The sequence below is a fragment of the Salvelinus alpinus genome, chromosome 22 (assembly GCF_045679555.1).
Source record: "Salvelinus alpinus chromosome 22, SLU_Salpinus.1, whole genome shotgun sequence".
NCBI lineage: Eukaryota > Metazoa > Chordata > Actinopteri > Salmoniformes > Salmonidae > Salvelinus > Salvelinus alpinus.
Genome location: NC_092107.1, coordinates 7,869,963 through 7,889,935, shown reverse-complemented (window position 1 = coordinate 7,889,935; position 19,973 = coordinate 7,869,963). Strand labels below are relative to the sequence as shown.

The following is a 19,973-nucleotide window of genomic DNA, read 5'->3' as shown; positions in this document are numbered from 1 at the left end:
ACGTTCTAACTGCCTGGTACTCAGCACTCTATTGTCCCTCTAATCACTCCGACATCAATGCAAATGTAATCAAATCAAACACTTCATGAGAGCCCATGAGCTCATGTTGAGCAACATTTCTGTAGGCTATGCAAGTGCGTGAGAAAACAGTTTTGATGGCATCTAGTCAAAAGAGGATCCCATCAGCTTTCTATAGGATAGGCCTACTATATTTATTTCTCAACTTTCCTAATATTAAGCACATTGCTTCATTTTAAAACAGGAGTATAGCCTACCTGGCTGGACTGAAAATTAACCACATGAAAATAGTCGCTATTTAAGTGCATAGATTACATGCATTTTTCCCCCCTACGCCAACACCAACAGCAGTACCCAACCTTACAAATTGTCTTGTGGCTGAGTGGAAGCAAGTCCCTGAATAAATGTTCCAACGTCTAGTGGAAAGCCTTCCCTGAAAAGTGGAGGCTGTTATAGCAGCAAAGGACCAATTCCATGTTAATGCCCATGATTTTTTGAATGAGATGTTTGATGAGCAGGTGTCCACATACTTTTGGCCATGTAGTCTATCTGTTTCTTGTTTGTGAATGAGTTATATGGTAGCACTCCTTTGTTTCCTGCTCTCATGACTCATGTGGTTTCAGATTCCCATTCAGTTTCCACTGTGTACTGTTACCTACAGATCTTTTGCATGTACACATATGAATCTATGGAATTCTGCAATTTAGCAGTCATGTCCTAGAACAGGTACCTTGCTTTATGTTATCCACAACCGTATAACATCATCTTAACACCCAACAGGGTGTGTATTTGTGTAATATGGTTGTACTCTTTTGCAAAATTCCTCATAACACTGTCTTTAACTATTTATTTGCAATTGTGTGGAAATGTAATGGACAAAGTGTATTGTGACAACTACCTGGTAGTGAAACTTGCCTGTTCACCTTCAGACATGACAGTTAATAATATCTTTGGACTCTACAGTATTGTATGTGTATTTGTATTTATTATGGATCACCATTAGCTGCTGCCAAGACAGCATCTACTCTTTCTGGGGTCCAGCAAAAATGAAGGCAGTAAAATGCATTATACAATTTTAAACATTAGTAGTCTTATGGATTTGGGGACTGTGAAGAGCACCTCTGGTGGCATGTCTTGTGGGGTATGCATGTGTGTCCGAGCTATGTGCTAGTGGTTTAAACACACAGCATGATTAATTCAACATGTCAATACTTCTTACAAAAACAAGTAGTGATGAAGTCAATCTCTCCTCTACTTTGAGCCATGAGAGATTGACATGCATATTATTAATGTTAGATCTACATGTACATTTAAGGGCCAGCCGTGCTGCCATGTTCTGGGCCAGTTGTAATTTCCCCAAGTCCCTCTTTGTGGCATCTGACCACACGGTTGGGCAGTAGTCCAGCTGCGACAAAGGCAGGGCCTGTTGGACCTGCCTTGTTGATATTGTTGTTAATTAAGAAGGCAGAGCAACGCTTTATTACGGACAGACCTCTCCTGATCTTAGCTACTGTTGCATCAATATGTTTTGATCAAAACAGTTTACAATCCAGGGTTATTCCAAGCAGTTCAATTTCCACATTATTCATTACAATATTTAGTTGAGGTTTAGGGTTCAGTGATTGATTTGTCTCAAATACAATGCTTTAAGTTCTTGAAATATTTACGACTAAGTTATTTCTTGAAACCCATTCTGAAACTGACTGCAACTCTTTAAGTGTTGCAGTGATTTCACTCGCTGTAGTAGCTGATGTGTATGGTGTTGAGTCATCTGCATACATAGACACATGGGCTTTACTCAGAGTTAGTGGCAGGTCATTAGTAAAGATTGAAAAAAGTAAGGGGCCTACACAGCTGCCCTGGGGAATGCATGAATCTACCTGGATTATGTTGGAGAGGCTACCATTAAAGAACACCCTCTGTGATCTGTTGGACTCTCAATGAACAATATAGCAATGGATGTAAAGCCATAACATTTAAGTTTTTCCAGCAGCATACTATGATTGATAATGTCAAAAGCAGCATTGAAGAACAGCTCCCACAATCTTTTTATCAATTTTTCTCAGCCAATCATCAGTTATTTGTGTAAGTGCCATGCTTGTTGAAAAACACCCTTCCATATAAGCATGCTGAAAATCTGTTGTTCATTTATTTACTGTAAAATAGCACTGTATACGGTCAAACACCATTTTTTCCCAAAAGTTTACTAAGGGTTGTAACAGGTTGATTCATCTGTTATCTGAGCCAGTAAAGGGTGCTTTACTATTCTTGGGTAGCGGAATGACTTTTGCTTCCCTCCAGGCCAGAGGGCACACACTTTTTTGTAAGTTTAGATTGAAGCTCTGAAAGACTTGTGTCACAAAACAAACAATACCTCAGAGTGATGGGGTGCAAAGGACTGAACTAAATAGTGTGTGATAAGGGCATACAGGTGTGCGAACAGATAATTGGGATCTGGAGAGTGAGCTGCGTTCAGGGGATCTACGTGTTTAAGGGTGTGAGTTGGAAGCAGACGTTACAGGTACAGTGTAGTCCAAATCATGACATTTTATATGACATTTGAATACCTTCTGCAGCAAATATTTGTTTTGCCCATTTACAGCAGGTATGAGTCTTGGTGAATCAAAGAGGCAGAAAAGTACAGAGGCAGAAATACTATAGGCAATGTCAACCTGCCTGAAATATTCACGTGACTGCAAGGGGGGCAGTGGGAGGGCCAAGCATTTTTTGGTTTGTACATCATTTTTTTATGGTGCAATACATTTTCATTGAAACCGTTCTTTACATGGACAAAGGTTTACACAATGCTGTTACAAGTTACTGCTCTAAATGTGTTCAATAGAATGACAATAGCCAACAGTAGTATTGACCCTAAGTCTGTACTCTTCTGATTTGCTACATTATTCTACCAAACTGCTATCTTTATTTAAGAATGTCACTCTGACCATGTGTACTATAAAAGTGTTGCTTCCGTCTCTCACCTTGCCCCAACCTGGTCTCCAACCAGGAACCATCTGAACACATTGACAACCATTACCCATGAAGTATCATTACCTGTCAATCAACAAAATCCACAGCCCTTGCAGAGGAAGGGAAACAACTACTTCCACGTCCCAGAGCGAGTGACGTCATTGATTGAATGCTACTAGCGCGCACCGCTAACTAGTTAGTCATTTCACATCGACTACGCTCACTGATCTCCTCCACAGCAACTACAGTAGCCAGGCAGAAACCAACTGAGTCATCAACTGAGAATCAATGTAACAGTGTTACTTTCGTCACTGTCCTTGCCCCAATCTGGGCGCAAACCAGGGACCCAATGAACACATCGACAATGTCACCCATGAAGCATGTCACCCATGAAGCACCTGCCTCTCCACAAAAGCTCCAGAGCAAGGGAAACAACAAGGCTAGGTCTCAGACCTAGTCACGTCACCTATTGAAAGCTAGGGCTAGCGCATACCACCAAGTAGCTAGCCAATAAACATCGGCTAGACATGCCCTGTTTAATGCTGGAGGGCCTGTGTTACAAAATGGTAAATGTTTCTCTCTTTGTTTTCCTTGACTACCAGGTATTGGTGGCCATTTGCATATCACATTATAGCATACGGACGTTTAAAAAAAATGTCAATCTCACAAGTATAAGAATCAAGTGAGGAGTTTAGTTTAAGCAGATTATCATGGATTAGAAATGGTCGGTCTTAATTATGGATTTAGCATACTTTACATGTAATCAATTACTTAGCATTTGAATGTAATAAATCATATGACTGCAGGATGCAAAGTATAATATTGTTTGATTTATACTATGAATTATGTTATCAGGAGAATGGAAAATAATCTATACTGAACAAAAATATAAAGACAGCATGCAACAATTTAACGATTTTACTGAGTTACAGTTTATATAAGGAAATCAGTCAATAGAAATAACTGTTTTAGGCCCTAATCTATGGATTTCACATGACTGAGAAGGCATTGTCCCACCCACTGGGGAGCCTGGTACAGCCAATCAGAATGAGTTTTCCCCACAAAAGTGCCATATTACAGATATAAATACTCCTCAGTTTCATTGGCTGGTCTCAGATGGTCCAGCAGGTGAAGAAGCCGGATGTGGAGGTCCTGGGATGGTGTGGTTACACGTTGTCTGTGGTTGTGAGGCCGGTTGGACGTACTGCCAAATTCTCTAAAATGACTTGAGGCGGCTTATGGTAGAGAAAATAACATTAAATTATCTGGCAACAGGTCTGGTGTACATTCCTGCAGTCAGCATGCGAATTGCACGCTCCCTCCAAACTTGAGACACATGTGGCATTGTGTTGTGTGACAGAACTGCACATTTTAGAGTGGCCTTTAATTGTCCCCAGCACAAGGTGCACATGTGTAATTATCATGTTGTTTAATCAACTTGTTGATATGCCACATTTGTCAGGTAGATGTATTATATTTTCAAAGGAGAAATGCTCACTAACAGGGACATAAACAAATTTGCAGAGGTGGAAAAAGTACCCAATTGTCACACTTGAGTAAAAGTAAATATACCTTAAAAGAAAATGACGCAAGTGAAAGTGAAAGTCACCCAGTAAAATATTACTTGAGTAAAAGTCTAAAAGTATTTGGTTATAAATTTACTTAAGTAAAAATATACAGCATAAATATATAGTGGCTTGCGAATGTATTTGGCATTTTTCCTATTTTGTTGCCTTACAACCTGTAATTAAAATTATCAATTGATTTACACAACATGCATACCACTTTGAAGATGCAAAATATTTTTTATTGCGATACAAACAAGAAATTAGAAAAAAATACAAAAACTTGAGTGTGCATAACTATTCACTACCCCAAAATCAATAGTTGTGTCACGCCCTGACCTTAGAGCGCCTTTTAATTCTCTATTTTGGTTAGGTCAGGGTGTGACTAGGGTGTGTACTCTAGTTTCTTGTATTTCTATGTTGGCCTGGTATGGTTCCCAATCAGAGGCAGCTGTCTATCGTTGTCTCTGATTGGGGATCATATTTAGGCAGCCTTTTCCCTACTGTGGTTGTGGGATCTTTGTAACGATCGTCTACTTCGTCCTCCTCCTCAGACGAGGAGAGGCGAGAAGGATCAGAGGACCAATGTGCAGCGTGATAGTTATATGACATGATGTTTATTAAAGTAAGACGAAACACGAAAACACTTTAACAAACTACAAAAACAAAATAAACGATGTAGACAGACCTGACTTGAGAACTTACAAACTACAAAGAATGCACGAACAGGAACAGACTACATACACGAACGACAAACGAAACAGTCCCGTGTGGTAGACATACAGACACGGAAGACAACCACCCACAAACAAACAGTGAGAACACCCTACCTTAATATGGTTCTCAATCAGAGGAAACGTCAAACACCTGCCTCTAATTGAGAACCATATCAGGCCACACATTAAACCCAACACAGAAACACAAAACATAGAATGCCCACCCCAACTCACGCCCTGACCAACTAAACACATAAAAAACAAGGAAAACAGGTCAGGAACGTGACAATCTTGTTTTTGTGTAGTGCCTGTGAGCACTGCATTTGTGTTGCGTATCGTTACTCTTTTTTTTATTTATTTTTTTAGTTTCATTTAATAAACATGTGGCACTATACGCATGCTGCGCCTTGGTCCATTTATTCCAACGAACGTGACAAGTTGGGAAGAGATTTTTGATGTACCGATTCCATGGCACATGGTTTATGAACTGACACGCAAAACAACGCTGGATTCAAAACTTCTAATACTTCTACTGTATGTCCATTACATAAAATCCATTTAAATGACAAGTTGTAATGCAACAAAATAGGAAAAACGCCAAGGGGGATGAATACTTTTGCAAGGCACTGTATGTATCTTGCAGACGGAACCGGAGCATTGGGCCCCGGACCACTAGGCTCATAGAAAGATTTTACCCACAAGCCATCAGACTACTGAACTCCACCTTAACACACATGCACTCAATCACACGAAGGCTCGAACACACACACACACCTACGCTACACACACACTCCATGACTGCTGCTACTGTACTCCTACTGTATTTATAATACTGCACAATGTCTATTTGTTATTGCACAATTCCCCTACACATGTGTAAATATCCTACTTTAATTCAATTGAGTGAGTTTTTGTAGATCTTTTAGCAAAATTTGTATTCTATTTTTTTTTAAAACTATTTTATTCAGTTAACTCCTTTCCTATTGTTGTTGCATTGTTGAGAGGTAAACCTGCAAGTAAGCATTTCGTTGCACTGTGTACTCCACGTACATCATGTGTATATAATAAACAAACTTGAACAGATCTAAGGAAAATGGGGATCGACCATGAGTGCATTGAAGTTTGAGTAAACAAACTGCTGCATAATGTTTTATTTTTTTTAAGGTATAAAAGGTCAGTGATGTGACAGTAGTTTATGTGGAATAGCCCACTGACACAGAACATACAATATGCCTATGTCTACACCACGGCAGTCTGGAGAAAGATACCAGGTGATCCGGACTTACATCCTTTTTTAGACTTAAATCCTGTTTTTGTTGTTTTAGGTGTTTTTTGTACTTTTTATATTCAGACAGTAAGGACATCAGAGGGGGAGACAGGCAAGTGGGAGAAAGAGTGAGATGGGTGGACACAGGGGTTGATCCATGGTCTGGTGGGGAGATGTATATATGACTTATCCCTGGGAGTTTTACCACCGTATGGGTCTGCACGACTAGCCTCCTGTTTGATTCACACACTATGATGGGAGTGTTTGTAAGTGTAGCAGAGAAGTAAAGACTGGTAGCTGAGACATTGCGTCAATTGTATTTGTTATTCAATATATTCATATTATTGAACTACACTAGGGATGAATGAAGTTTGCTCTATAGACTACTCAATGTCCATTGCAGCCACAGGTAACAATGTTTTTCTATTGGGATGCCTATGGGATTAAACACTTTGAAGAGTAATACCGTGGCAATCATGCAAAGAGTCTTGGTAATCGATGGCAAATCTAAGAATGAAGGAATTGTGAGATATCAATAAGAGATAGTTTCACCTGATAGACACTGTTACCCTTGTCTTGTGAACCAAATATATCTACAAATATTTCTATAGGTACTATTAGGAAAATGGAGAACTCAACACAATTCACGCCATTTATGCTAGCTGGATATAGTGACAGTGGACACTTAAAGTACTTCTATTTCATTATAATAACTGTGTTATACGTCTCCATAGTTTTTACGAACACAGTGCTTATTGTGGTTATATGTATGGAGAGAAGCCTTCATGAACCCATGTATCTGTTTCTGTGCAGTTTGTTTGTGAATGAGTTGTATGGGAGCACTGTTTTGTTTCCTGCTCTTATGACTCATTTGGTTTCAGATGCCCATTCAGTTTCCACTGTGTACTGTTACCTACAGATGTTTTGTATGTACACATATATACACATACTATTGAATTCAGCAATTTATCAGCCATGTCCTATGACAGGTACCTTGCTATATGTTATCCACTACAGTATAATGTCCTCATGACACCCAACAGGGTGTGTATTTTAGTTTGTATAATATGGTTGTACTCTTTTGTAAAATTCATCATAACACAGTCTTTAACTATTCGTTTGAAATTGTGTGGGAACGTTATAGACAAAGTGTACTGTGACAACTACCTGGTAGTGAAACTTGCTTGTTCAACTTCAGACACAACAGTTAATAACATCTATGGACTCTACGGTGTTGTTTTGTCTGTCGCCGTCCCTTTAATTACTATTTTGTTTTCTTATATTAAGATTCTGTCTATTTGTTTGAAATCTTCCATTGAGACCAGACAGAAAGCTTTCAGCACCTGTACTCCTCACCTGGCCTCGCTGCTCAACTTCTCTTTCGGCTGTTTCTTAAATCTGCTCCAGAGTAGATTTGATTGGCCTATGAGAAATGTTCCAACTGTACTTCATACTATGTTGTCAGTGTACTTTTTGATTTTGATTTTTTAATTTGTGATGTGCCAGCCACTTTTGAACCCTATTGTGTATGGAGTTAGGATGGCTAAAATCAGACAGGCTTGTAAATACATACTACCTGTAGGTCTTGTTGCCCTGTTGGGTGAGGATCATAAAACCCCCATTCTCTCAATTCAATTCAATGGGCTTTATTTGCATGGGAAACATATGTTAACATTGCCAAAGCAAGTGAAGTAGATAATATACAAAAGTGAAATAAAAAATGAACAGTAAACATTACACTCACAAAAGTTCCAAAAGAATAAAGACATTACAAATGTCATATTATGTATATATACAGTGTTGTAACGATGTACAAATGGTTAAAGTACAAAAGGGAAAATAAATAAAGATAAATATGGGTTATATTTACAATGATGTTTGTTCTTCACTGGTTGCCCTTTTCTTGTGGCAATAGGTCACAAATCTTGCTGCTGTGATGCACACTGTGGTATTTCACCCAGTAGATTTGGGAGTTTATCAAAATCGTTTTTTCCCCGAGTTCTTTGTAGATCTGTGTCTCTAATATGGTCATACATTTGCTAGGAGGTTAGTAAGTGCAGCTCAGTTTTCACCTCATTTTGTGGGCTGTGTGCACATTGCCTGTCTTCTCGAGAGCCCGGTCTGCCTACGGCGGGCTTTCTCAATAGCAAGGCTATGATCACTGAGTTTGTACATAGTCAGAGCTTTCCGTCAGTTTGGGTCAGTCACAGTGCTCAGGTACTCTGCCACTGTGTACTCTCTGTTTAGAGCCAAATAGAATTCTAGTTTGCTGTTTTTTTGTTCATTCTTTCCAATGTGTCAAGTAATTATTTTGTATTTTCCCATGATTTGGTTGGGTTTAATTGTGTTGCTGTCCTGGGGCTCTGTGGGGTCTGTTTGTGTTTGTGAACAGAGCCCCAGGACCAACTTGCTTAGGGGACTGTTCTCCAGGTTCATCTCTCTGTAGGTGATGGCTTTGTTATGGAAGGTTTGGGAAACACTTCCTTTTATTTGGTTGTAGAATTTAACGGCTCTTTTCTGGATTTTGATTATTAGCGGGTATCAGCCTAATTCTGCTCTGCACGCATTATTTGGTGGTTTACGTTGTACACTGAGGATATTTTTGCAGAATTCTCAATTTGGTGTTTGTCCCATTTTGGGAATTCTTGGTTGGTGAGCGGACCCCAGACCTCACAACCATAAAGGTCAATGGGTTCTATAACTGATTCAAGTATTTTTTAGCCAGATCCTAATTGGTATGTCACATTTGATGTTCCTTTTGATTTCATAGAATGCCCTTCTTGCCTTGTCTCTCAGATTGTTCACAGCTTTGTGGAAGTTACTTGTGCCGCTGATGTTTTGCCCAAGGTACAGTGGGGAGAACAAGTATTTGATACACTGCCGATTTTGCAGGTTTTCCTACTTACAATGCATGTAGAGGTCTGTAATTTTTATCATAGGTACACTTCAACTGTGAGAGACGGAATTTTAAAAAAAATCCAGAAAATCACATTGTATGATTTTTAAGTAATTAATTCGCATTTTATTGCATGACATAAGTATTTGATCACCTACCAACCAGTAAGAATTCCGGCTCTCACAGACCTGTTAGTTTTTCTTTAAGAAGCCCTCCTGTTCTCCACTCATTACCTGTATTAACTGCACCTGTTTGAACTCGTTACCTGTATAAAAGTTTTTTTGGTAGGTTTCCACACTACATTCCTTCCATCTATAGCATTTCTTAATATTACTCAATTCCTTTGGCTTTGATACCTCATGATTGAGTATTACTCTGTTCAGGTAGACTGTGATTTTGCTGTGATCTGATAGGAGTGTCAGTGGGCTGACTGTGAATGCTCTGAGAGACTCTGGGTTGAGGTCAGTGATAAAGTAGTCTACAGTACTACTGCCAAGAGATGAGCTATAGGAGCCATTGGAGTCCCCTCGAAGTCTACCATTGACTATGTACATATCCAGCGTGCGACAGAGCTGCAGGAGTTGTGACCTGTTTTTGTTGGTTATGTTGTCATAGTTGTGCCTAGGGGGGCATATTGGGGAGGGAATGCTGTCACTTCCAGGTAGGTGTTTGTCCCCCTGTGTGCTGAGGGTGTCAGGTTCTTGTCCAGTTCTGGCATTTAGGTCGCCACAGACTAGTACATGTCCCTGGGCCTGGAAATTATTGATTTCCCCCTTCAGGATGGAGAAGCTATCTTCATTAAAGTATGGGGATTCTAGTGGGGGATATAGGGAGCAAGCAGGAGGACATTTTTCTGTTAAGATAATTTCCTTTTGAATTTCTAGCCAAATGTAAAATGTTCCTGTTTTGATTAATTTAATGGAGTGAGTTAGGTCTGCTCTATATCAAAGTAGCATACCCCCGAAGTCCCTTTCCTGTTTCACACCTGGTAGTTTGGTGGATGGGACTACCAGCTCTCTGTAACCTTGAGGGCAACCAGTGGGTCCCTCTCCTCTATACCATGTTTCTTGTAGGATGACAATGTCTGTATTTCTGATTTCTTTGATGAAGTTCAGGTTCCTGCTCTTTAGGCCAAAGGCAGATGACCTCAGGCCTTCGATATTACAGGATGAGATAGTGAAGGCTTTGTGTTCCATAAAGTGTCCAATGTTGTTGGTTGTGTGGTTTGGCCTCAGGCCAGTAAGTGTGAGCAGAGCCTGCTGAGCATCTGGTACATGCCATTGACTTGGGCTAGTGTAAGAGTGGGGGTTGGGCATGTTTGCCTACTCACGGCCTAGGCATATGTGTAACTTCCCTGTTGAGGCCCTCTTTGCAGGGGTGGGGTGCATGGGGTGGGCAGGAGGGGCATAGGTCTGATCTGAGGGGGCCTAAATGGGGTGTGGACATGGTTGACTTGGGGGTGTTGATTGGTTGGGATGGGGGTGTGGATGTGGATGTGGCTGGTGGTGTTGTGGTCTGGATGTAGGTCCTCTCAACGTGGGTCCTCTATGTGCAGGTCCGGGGGGGTGGGGGCTCCTGTAGGTCTGGGAGAGTGTCTCGCTGTTCTGGGCGGGGTGTCTTTTGATCTGTTGCTGCTGCGTGAAGTGGTGGGGCTGTGTTTGAGAGTGATGTTCTTTAGGGTCCTGGCAAAGGTGGGCACTGCTGCCTTGTATAGGTGGACCTGGTCATAAAGGCTGTTCAAGTCCAGGGTGGAGTGGTGGGCCAGGTAAACATTTGGTTTTGAGGCACAGTCACGGGAAATACTTGCGTTTAACCGCTGTATGGTAGCAGGGTGGAAGTCTTTTCGTGGTAGCAGGGTGGATATAACCACTTATGCATTGGGGAAAGTAGAATAAGCTTTTTCAATCACTCCCTTGAGTGCTGTGGCCACCATTTCCTGCTGTGCTCTCAGGTCATTTGTGCCTGTGTGTATTATTATGTGGCTAGGTGAACCTAGTTGGTCCTCAGACAGAAGGTCTAGGGCGCGCTTGGTGTTTGGACACCAGAGTTTAGACACACTGTGTTTTTTTTTCTTGTATATATTTCTCGTTTGAGTCCATAAGGAGTATAATCTGTGGCTTGTGTATGTCCTCAGTGGGTGTGGGGGGGTTGTCAGGAGGGTTATCAGGGTGGCTGACAGGGGGGTGCGATCCCCTGGGATTGGGGTTCTTCATTTGTCTGTCCCACTGTGATGTCGAGATGGTCATGGTATGGGGTGGACTGTTCTGCTGTGGTTTCGAGACTTTTGTTGGGAGCTGAGGTGGGCTGTTCTGCTGCCTTCTCTGCGGGGGTGGCCACCTCTCTAATGGGTTGTTCTCTGTCACACGCCACCCCCCCCCCCCCTCCCTCTCCTCCAGCAGTCTGATCCTCTCCTGCTTTTAATCCTGTTGAAGTTGTCTCACCACAGTCCAGAGTGCAGATATGTCTCTCTCCACCTCCAGCTCTCCGGGTCTGGTTGTAGCGGTATTTATTAGAGAGGGGTAAAGAAAGATTTTGTTCGGGCGCCAGGCAGGTATCAACCATGCCGAAAGGAAAAGAGTAGAACAGAGAGAGTACCACTACCAGACCCACACACATCAGCAGAAGAGACTGCCTAGAGTGTAGCCTGTTTACCAGATAGCCAGCGGAGAGAAAAGAGAATACACACCCTATAAAACCCACATCACAGCACAGGGTTCACCCCAACAAGAATACCTCATACAATAATAATAATAATAATAATAATGACAGAGCAATTCAACAGCAACTTCATACAAGAAAGAACCCAGTCATCAACAGAGGATTTGCAATAATCTGTATTCTCTTCCAGTGGAGGAGTGCAGAGGGTATGAATGTGGGGGGTGTTCATCGACACAACAAAGGCCTTAAAAATGTCCACAATCTTCTCGGCCACATGTCCTTAGTACACCCCACCTCAATACAGATCAAATAACAATACACAACATTAAAGCAACCTCCCTTTTAACTAAAATGTCCACCCAAATACTTCTGGCAGGGCAATAATAGCCCAGCTCCAATGAACTTCAATGGGAAGTGCATTGAGAAAATAGAGAGTCTGTTGCAGGGTAAAGCACTGGAACGATAGAGGGAAGAGAAAGAGAGAAAGGGAACGAGAGATCTTAGCTGTGGTCTTCAGGCGTGCAGGTTTACTGTCTGACTGTCCGATGGTTTGTTGGTTTGTAGCTTATAGCTCATAGCTTCGCAACAATGTTGCTACTAATCCATGCGATCCATAACCGTCGCGGTCCCAAACGAAAACAACCACGACGTAGAGCGGTCACACCGATGATTGAGTTAAATACTTTATAACTACATACGCTGAAAACAAACAAAACTTCTGCAGCATAGCACACACAATCAAACTGTCGCGCCACCCAAGAGCACCTCCCCAAAGAGCTGAACGAGCTGTCTTTAATTCCTCATTTCTTACTGCTCATGCGCTCTTAAAGTGGCAGCGCACGGTGAAGGCTCCGTGCAGGATTTCGCCACATGGTTATTTGATTTGATTGGGATCTCTTTTAGTCCCCATTTGGACTAATCTTCCAAGAGTCTTTAAACATTAAAATACAATTTATAATACAAACACATTTTTACATATAACACACATAATATACTAACATAATGACCAAATAAATACTCAATCTAAAAAATATTGATTCTTCATCTACTATGGTCCCACAACATTTCCATGTATTATATTTAAATCGTTTTAAAATCATGTTTAAATGTATATATTGAAAGGTTTCTGGTTTGCTCAGTTCATTTATTCAATTTCTTTATTGAGGTTGTGCTGGACTGTTGTCTGGGTCTGTACTGACTGGAGTGTAATCACCTGCTGTTCCAGCTCCACCTGCCTTACCTCCAGCTGGGTAAATGTATCCTTCATTTCGATGAGGGAGTAGTACTCTGTGCTGGGAGGTTGACTTTCCGCTTGGGGTTGCTCGTCTGTTATATAATGAAGAGGTCTGGTCTGACCCGCTCGGGGTGGGGATATCTTTCTCAAGGGAGAGCTTGGCAGCTTATAAGGCCTCTCCATTTGGTTGGAGTAGACAGTGCGACTCTCCTGCCATTGTTGGGCTAAAGGGCTTTGACATCTCTCACTTGACACGTCAGTTCTAATTGAAGTTGTATCAAACTTGGCAGCCTTAGTTTAGAATTCAGTCTCTCTCTCCTCCCCCCCACCGGTTTATGACTCCCCCCCCCATAAATACCTAAACTCTCTCTCTCCACTCTACAGAATGGACTTTTGGAAAACCCTGTTACCACAGAGAAATACTCTACAGGATGGTAACATCAGAAAGTTGAATATTTCTGTAATGGAAGGGACCGTTGGTACTTAAAGAATATGATGTCAGATCAGTCATTGTTTTGGTAGATTGTTACTGATGATAGGATGACAGAATTGTATCTTTGAAAGTCTACACATTCTAGTTATCAGATTTACATCAAAATATTGCAAAACTTATGTGATTAAACATGAAACTATTTGTGAGAATATAAAATGTGATTTTAGCTTCTAAATGAGAGAATTGTTTCATAAATAAACTTATGCTCAATCAGTAAACCCACCCACGGGAGCACAGACATTGGTTTGAAGGATGAAACACGCCCCTTCTCCTCCCTAGTACAAAAGCCCCCGTATCGATCATTAACATTTAGTTCCAGAAATGTGAGGACTGCTGTCTTAACGTTTAGAAGAGCGAATTTCAATGTGGAGGTGACGATCACCATGTTGGAATGGTGAATTTCGACTAGACCAGCCAGAATACAGCACGAGCTGATTATGGTAACTTTGTATGAACTTTGAACTATTATTCAATAAATAAGAAGTGATACATCCAAGATGTCGAGTTATCAACTGCAGCTGTAAATGTACCTGGCCTAGGAAAGGACAAACAATCTCCTAAGAACGACAGAGTACTTCAGCATATCCGCTCTACAACAAGACGAACAGAAAGATTCTTCAAAGGACAATGACGATCTCTGCTGGGCAAACCAGTCTACCATCTTCGAGCCATCTATCGAAGCGCATCTCAGAATAAATATATATCTTGAATTTTCCTTTTCCGAATGGGCGGTTATTAGAATGCATAATATTGTGTATTTACGGTAACACAGCTTCTCAATGTCCGATAGAGACCCAATTCCTTTGTCCCTCAGTCTTCCCGCTCTATCATTCAAACCCAACCCCCTTCCTTTGTGTAACCAGCCGTCATATCGGGTTAGTCCACTAGGGGCTTTTCATGACATGATTAGTAATCGTGTGTGTGATTATTTAGTAAATAAATAATTAAGCCAATTTGTGTATTGCTGATTCAACTTGTTAGCCAGGGTCGTGCAGATAACCAAGTACTTTACGACAATCAGAATGAGACTGAATAAGGTGACGATTAATACTTGACTGCTATTGATATAAAAGATCTTCAGATCTTTAAGAGAGTTTATTCGGAAGACAGAAGCTCTATAAACACTCCTCCGTGGTGCCCCAGGTTATTAATGAGTTAATTGTTGCATGGTTTAATTCAATCACGTAAACTTCTCTGCGCTACGGATCCCTTTAGCGGGATCATTTTCCTAAACAACCGCTGAATTGCAGTGCGCAAAATATTACAAAAAATATTTATAATCATGCTATCACAAGTGAAATATACCAAAACACAGCTTAGCTTGTTGTTAATCCACCTATCGTGTCAGATTTTGAAAATATGCTTTACAGCGAAAGAAATCCAAGCTTTTGTGAGTGTATCAATCAATGCTAGAACAGCTAGCCCCAAATTAGCATGGTCACGAAAGTCAGAAAAGCAATAAAATTAATCGCTTACCTTTGATAATCTTCGGATGTTTGCACTCACGAGACTCCCAGTTACACAATAAATGTTATTTTTGTTCGATAAATATTACTTTTATAACAAAAAAACGCCATTTGGGTTGCGCGTTATGTTCAGAAAACTACAGCCTCATTCCGGTACTGAAAGGCAGAAGAAAATTCCCAAACGTATCAGATTCAAAAATCTTACAAAAAATATTTATAATCATGCAATCACAAGTGAAATATACCAAAACACAGCTTAGCTTGTTGTTAATCCACCTATCGTGTCAGATTTTGAAAATATGCTTTGCAGCGAAAGCAATCCAAGCTTTTGTGAGTGTATCAATCAATGCTAGAACAGTTAGACTTAAATATTACTTTTATAACAAAAAAAACGCCATTTGGGTTGCGCGTTATGTTCAGAAAACCAAAGCCTCGTTCCGTTCGACGAAAATTCCAAAAGTATCCGTAATGTTCGTAGAAACATGTCAAATGTTTTTTATAATCAATCCTCAGGTTGTTTTTAACAAACATAATCGATAATATTTCAACCGGACCGTAACCTATTCAATAAAAGAGAGAAAGAAAATGGAGAGCTACCCCTCTCGCGCGCAGGAACTAATCAAAGGACACCTGACTACTTTTGAAGAATCTCGCTCATTTTTCAAAATAAAAGCCTGAAACTATGTCTAAAGCCTGGTCACAGCCTGAGGAAGCCATTGGAAAAGGAATCTGGTTGATACCCCTTTAAATGGAAGAAAGACGGGCAAGGAAACACAGATTAAAAAATTTTTAAATCACTTCCGGGTTAGATTTACTCAGGTTTTCGCCTGCAGATTCAGTTTTGTTATACTCACAGACAATATTTTGACAGTTTTGGAAACTTTGGAGAGTTTTCTATCCTAATCTGTAAATTATATGCATATTCTACGATCTGGACCTGAGAAATAGTCTGTTTACCTTGGGAACGTTATTTAAAAAATGTAAAAAAATCTGACCCCTAGCGTCAAGAGGTTAAACGTTAGGTAATCGATTTGAGAAAATTGCCTGTCATCTCATTTAATCAGTCAGAGACACAACAGTCTGTACGCTAAACATTAGTGTGGCCTTTTCTGTCCTGATTGTTAGAGTTTTGTGATGTTGACTTGTGTGTTTTGTTGCTTATAGTGACAATAATGAATGGGAGTGAGGATGGTGGAAATCAGACATGTAAAACATTTGCTAATTTGTGAAATATTGTAATTTACCTTTTATTCACTTTCTGAATAACTTGATTCGGACTCATCTGCCTGTCAGGCCTACTCTCACACTAGGAACCTCCACGCAGATTAAGTTTAAGCCATGCCAAACAGCTCCATGCCACCAGGACCTGGATACATACAACGAGGGCCGTTTCTTTTGCTCCCAAGCACTGTGCCTTTGGGACTTCCTTCCTGACAATCTCAGGGCTGCTCAGACTGTTAGGGCCTTCAAAGTAGGCCTTAAGACTAATTTCTATGAGCCTTCCCTTCCCATTCTAGTTTTTGATTGTTGCTTTCATGGTTTGGTTCTATATATATATATATATACAGTGGGGCAAAAAAGTATTTAGTCAGCCACCAATTGTGCAAGTTCTCCCACTTAAGATGAGAGAGGCCTGTAATTTTCATCATAGGTACACTTCAACTATGACAGACAAAATGAGAAAAGAAAATACAGAAAATCACATTGTAGGATTTTTAATGAATTTATTTGCAAATTATGGTGGAAAATAAGTATTTGGTCAATAACAAAAGTTTATCTCAATACTTTGTTATATACCCTTTGTTGGCAATGACAGAGGTCAAACGTTTTATGTAAGTCTTCACAAGGTTTTCACACACTGTTGCTGGTATTTTGGCCCATTCCTCCATGCAGATCTCCTCTAGAACAGTGATGTTTTGGGGCTGTTGCTGGGCAACACGGACTTTCAACTCCCTCCAAAGATTTTCTATGGGGTTGAGATCTGGAGACTGGCTAGGCCACTCCAGGACCTTGAAATGCTTCTTACGAAGCCACTCCTTCGTTGCCCGGGCGGTGTGTTTGGGATCATTGTCATGCTGAAAGACCCAGCCATGTTTCATCTTCAATGCCCTTGCTGATGGAAGGAGGTTTTCACTCAAAATCTCACGATACATGGCCCCATTCATTCTTTCCTTTACACGGATCAGTCGTCCTGGTCCCTTTGCAGAAAAACAGCCCCAAAGCATGATGTTTCCACCCCCATGCTTCACAGTAGGTATGGTGTTCTTTGGATGCAACTCAGCATTCTTTGTCCTCCAAACACGATGAGTTGAGTTTTTACCAAAAAGTTCTATTTTGGTTTCATCTGACCATATGACATTCTCCCAATCTTCTTCTGGATCATCCAAATGCTCTCTAGCAAACTTCAGACGGGCCTGGACATGTACTGGCTTAAGCAGGGGGACACGTCTGGCACTGCAGGATTTGAGTCCCTGGCGGCGTAGTGTGTTACTGATGGTAGGCTTTGTTACTTTGGTCCCAGCTCTCTGCAGGTCATTCACTAGGTCCTTCCGTGTGGTTCTGGGATTTTTGCTCACCGTTCTTGTGATCATTTTGACCCCACGGGGTGAGATCTTGCGTGGAGCCCCAGATCGAGGGAGATTATCAGTGGTCTTGTATGTCTTCCATTTCCTAATAATTGCTCCCACAGTTGATTTCTTCAAACCAAGCTGCTTACCTATTGCAGATTCAGTCTTCCCAGCCTGGTGCAGGTCTACAATTTTGTTTCTGGTGTCCTTTGACAGCTCTGGTCTTGGCCATAGTGGAGTTTGGAGTGTGGCTGTTTGAGGTTGTGGACAGGTGTCTTTTATACTGATAACAAGTTCAAACAGGTGCCATTAATACAGGTAACGAGTGGAGGACAGAGGAGCCTCTTAAAGAAGAAGTTACAGGTCTGTGAGAGCCAGAAATCGTGCTTGTTTGTAGGTGACCAAATACTTATTTTCCACCATAATTTGCAAATAAATTCATTAAAAATCCTACAATGTGATTTTCTGGATTTTTTTCCTCATTTTGTCTGTCATAGTTGAAGTGTACCTATGATGAAAATTACAGGCCTCTCTCATCTTTTTAAGTGGGAGAACTTGCACAATTGGTGGCTGACTAAATACTTTTTTGCCCCACTGTATATATATATATATATATATATATATATACAGTATATCACAAAAGTGAGTACACCCCTCACATTTTTGTAAATATTTGAGTATATCTTTTCATGTGACAACACTGAAGAAATGACACTTTGCTACAATGTAAAGTAGTGAGTGTACAGCTTGTATAACAGTGTAAATTTGCTGTCCCCTCAAAATAACTCAACACACAGCCATTAATGTCTAAACAGCTGGCAACAAAAGTGAGTACACCCCTAAGTGAAAATGTCCAAATTGGGCCCAAAGTGTCAATATTTTGTGTGGCCACCATCATTTTCCAGCACTGCATTAACCCTCTTGGGCATGGAGTTCACCAGAGCTTCACAGGTTGCCACTGGAGTCCTCTTCCACTCCTCCATGACGACATCACGGAGCTGGTGGATGTTAGAGACCTTGCACTCCTCCACCTTCCGTTTGAGGATGCCCCACAGATGCTCAATAGGGTTTAGGTCTGGAGACATGCTTGGCAATGCCAAACTGCCCCATGCCCCCAGGACCTGGCTCCCAACAGCAGTTGGGAACAAGACTAAGGGCTGGAATACAGGAGGGCTCTTAGCTCTTAGCTCTGCCACAGCCTCAAACTAAAATGTCTGCTTCAACAACGTAGTTTACCTCTCACCTGCACCTTCCCCTGGGTCTCAGTTCCTATGTCCAGTGTCTGTGTTCTTTTGCCCAACTTAATATTTTATTTTTCTTGGCCAGTCTGAGATATGGCTTTTTCTTTGCAATTTTGCATAGAAGGCCAGCATCCCGAAGTCGCTTCTTCACTGTTGACGTTGAGACTGGTGTTTTGTGGGTACTATTTAATGAAGCTGTCAGTTGAGGACTTGTGAGGCTACAATCTTCATTTACAACATTAACAATGTCTACATTGTATTTCTGATCAATTTGATGTTATTTTAATGGACAAAAAATGTGCTTTTCTTTCAAAAACAAGGAAATGTCTAAGTGACCCCAAAGTTTTGAACGGTAGTGTACATACAAAAATTCCTCACTTTGTGGGAATATTTTTCATGTACAGATTTTGGGCGGAGAAAATCCTCTCTCATGGAACAACAGGGAGCTAATCACAGTTCTCAATTAATCAATTAGCAAGCACTAGATTAGGAGTACATGGGCTAAAACGTGCAATGTAATCAATGGGCATTTGTCTCACCTGTGACATATACACAGCTAATTTCACTTAATTGGTCAGGGTAAGAAGATGACTCCATGAAGCCAAACGCTCTATCTCAGTCATTAAAACAACAAATAAGTGGGCCAAGGTTATTGCACATCATGTCCTTGAAAAAAAATTCTGTCGAAGGCCATTGATGGATCAAATATCATGATTTTAATATTTCAATAAATAAAGTACCACGTGTTTAATTGTGAACGAGTTGCACATTTTCCTTCCTAATTTCCATTAAAAAGAACATATGCAAATGGTCAAGCTTTATGTAAAATAGATCAACAAGAAAGATATGTTGATACACACTACAGTACATCACCACAATAAA

The 19,973-nt window shown here is 40.8% G+C and overlaps 1 pseudogene; it reads left to right on the top strand.

The window, feature by feature from the left end:
- The first annotated feature begins 7,161 nt into the window (after window positions 1–7,161).
- On the top strand, window positions 7,162–11,608 carry LOC139549826 (olfactory receptor 11A1-like; annotated as a pseudogene).
- The last annotated feature ends 8,365 nt before the right edge of the window (window positions 11,609–19,973 follow it).